The sequence below is a fragment of the Macrobrachium nipponense genome, chromosome 1 (genome assembly GCF_015104395.2).
Source record: "Macrobrachium nipponense isolate FS-2020 chromosome 1, ASM1510439v2, whole genome shotgun sequence".
NCBI classification, from domain to species: Eukaryota; Metazoa; Arthropoda; class Malacostraca; order Decapoda; family Palaemonidae; genus Macrobrachium; species Macrobrachium nipponense.
This window is the reverse complement of record NC_087200.1, coordinates 140464605-140468067: the sequence shown is the minus strand read 5'-3', so window position 1 is coordinate 140468067 and position 3463 is coordinate 140464605.

The window sequence follows — 3463 nt, the reverse complement described above, 5'->3', positions numbered from 1 at the left end:
TAAGCCTATAATTACTTTCTTCAGTGTGCAGTGCAGAACATCAGCTTTTATGCTTTAATTGGGTATTTGTGCAACTTACTTGAATTTAGACTTTACCTGTTCAACTAAAGTAAACAATGCCCCTGTTGCAGCTTCGCTATAGCCAAAGGCTGAACCAACAATATGTTTGCCTTTATAATGAAAATATGGCATTAAGTACGTGAGTTTCATCCACCATCAGTATCACTATTTTGTCATTGGGTAGTAATGATTTACTTTTACTCTTGATGTACATTAGAAAATTTGAGTCCTTATTGTTATGATGCTGGGCAGACCTGTTTGAAAAAACACTCTCCTGATGGTACAGTAACTTTGAGGGGAACAAAAACACAATATTACCAGCTCTGATGAATAATGAAATTTATTTAGTCATTAACTAGAGCTAAAATTATTGCCAAAAATGAAATAACTAGTTTTACAACAATGCAATGATATATTGCAGTGTTAGTAATACATTCAGCAGTATCAGCTCTCTGGAGTCACTGAATACCTGCTTAATGATTTTTGTATCATGAACCTCTGTAGGAATCTTGAGATCTCCTAAGTGACGTGCTTCAGTGACATGAAAAATACACGTGCTGTACAGTTAGGCTTAACTGTAGGTAGGGCATTGTGGCACAAGTATGGTATTTCATTAATCTGTACTGAAGTTTTACCTGTGGAAGAAAAAAGATGCTCTTTTAATACTTTGGTATTTCTACAGAAGCATTCCGCGGCGGCCTAGACTATGGCAATTGACGTTGCCCTATGTTATTTTACTTGCTGTACAAGATTTGAAAGTAATATTTATTCGGACGACTGTAACTCAGGAGTAATTTACCTTTGAAGACTACATGACGGTACCAACGGGTCGATGTATCGAGTTCAAAGGTAAATTAAAGTTTAGTTCCAGTGGAACGAAAATAATATTTCTTTCAACTCTTGTAAGCAAGTAAAATAAAATAGATTGATCAACCAAGTGTTCAGCGAAATGTAAACACAGCTGCCATGTTTGAACTCCGCAGCCAACACGGAGCCATATGTTCACTAAGGGGAAGGCGGGGTACTGGGGGGGGGGGGGGGGGGGGGAGGGGGGGGGGGGGGGGGTCACAATAGGTACGAGTTGGCTAAGTGACACTGGGTCATTGGGTAGTGATATGGCAAATAACGATAACTACCCAACAAAATCTAACACTTCTAACTGAAAATTAATAAACCACAATTATTCTAACAATAGGGGTATATAGTTTGGGAACTTTACCTTAAAGGGGCAGATGGTACAATTCACATACGCACTTAGGTATGCCGAATCTCATCTCGTCTTTGATTCTTGAAAGTCTACCCATCTTGAATCTTGAACAGATTTTCGGCCAAATACCAAACGAATCACGAACACAGATAGGTTTCCCAAAATTATATTAGGATGTCTGTATATCGTAACAGAATTTTTAACACTATTACTGGTGAGAGTGCGGAGAGTTGGGTGTTAACAATGCAAATACTTCTTGCTAAATTATTTTAAAATGCTATCTGTTGAATCTGGGTATCAGCAGCGCATTGTCTGATTGGTCAGAGAATTGTGGGCGGATACATGTCGAAATGGAGGGGGGGATGATTTCACACGTATGTGGAAACTAACGTCGTATTTTCAGAAAAGGAAAAAAAAATGGGCAATACTATGCAACACATACGTGAACAGGATCTTGTAATGAACAGTCAGTACAGGAAATCAGAGAGGCCAGCTAAGAGACAATGTGAACTCTGTAAAATCGTAAAACTTAGTTTCTTTTATTTCCATGAAACCTAAGATATTGTGCATTATTATTAAAGGAAATAATATTGCAATGATATGTTGTGGAAGGGACACCTATTTTGAACACCGCAACCTAACCTAACCTATCCTAGTAGAACATGTTACCTGACTGGGAGGGCTCCGCCCCCCTACACCCCTCCTTAAAGAAAGGCAAACTTGAAGGAAGGCCAACATATACTAGGTTATACCATACTAACCTAACCTAGCAGACACATTACCTGACGGGGGAGGGGGGGGGCCTCCGCCCCGGTAGCCCACCCCCCCCCCCATAAAGAAAGACAAACTTGAAGATTGACTAAGATATAACCAACCTAACCTAACCTATCCTAGTAGAATGTGTTACCTGACCGGGGGGAGCTCTGCCCCCCTGTACCCCCCTTAAAGAAAGACAAACTTGAAGAAAGACCAGCATACTAGCCTAACCTAACCTAACCTAGTAGAACATATTACCTGACTGGGGGGGTGGAGTCCCCCATACTCCCCCCCCAAATAAAGGAAGACAAGCTTGAAGGTAGTCTATGATATGACCAATGAAAATGTTCTAATAGTAAAATTTTATCAAAAAATTTTTTATGGGTGAGAAAGGATTGTAAAATTATGAGCGTAGACAGGTGGATAATGGAAAGAGAAGGGAGAAAAAGGTGTAAATTGAAATTTCTGTAAAAGGATATAATGGAATATATATAAGTAGATGTTCCAATAAGGTTAAATTTTAACAAAGAAATTTTTATGGGTATGAAATGTATTCTTAATGATGAGAAGCAAACAGTCAGACGTGAATACTGGAAAGGGAAGGGAGTGAGTTGTGCATAAATTATGTATAAATCATGTATGAAATATCCCAAGCAACTTGCAATTTCACGTAACCAACAGGAAGGTAGGTATCGAATCGTCCTAACACCCACTTCTAGTCCAACCACATAGGCATTTTCAGGTGTCTGTCCTCAATTACAACTTAATATTTCAAGGTATATATGGCCAAATTATTAGGTGTGAAACATGCCAAAAGAAATTATACAAACACTATGATAAAGGAAACAGGAATAAACACTAGAATTCATAAAACACGTTTAAAAGAAAATTAGCAAAATGAATTTATGTAACTCAATGTACGAATACCCCCCAATTCTTCACTTGGTCCCATAGCAATGTAGTGGTCATACTGCAACGTAATTGGCTAAATACATGTACCCCTCCCGTACACCCCCATTTTTTTTCCTCACTAAGAAGTCTGTGTTTAGAACAAAAGCTCCCTTACAACTAGCGCATGCGCAGTAGAATTGGCGCATGCGTAGTAGGATTCGATGTTGTAATAGTAGTAGTAATAGATGGGATTTGGATGTGAAACAGCTCCTATTGCTGTTTTTGTTATCTCTTATTTTCTATTGTATTTCGTGTTTTAAATGTCATAAATAATGGGAAATACCACAATAACACGAGAAAACCTCCCCCAAGTGGTTTCTCCCTACCCAAAACCCCCGGTTCCAACTGGGGGTCCCCCTTACCATAGGATAGAGTTGAACGGCATAATTCTCCCCAGTGTTTTGTCCCCGCCCAAAACCCTGGTTCCCAATAGGGGCCCCCTTTACTGTAGGATAGAGTTCAAAGGTAAATTACAGTGGTCCAAATAAA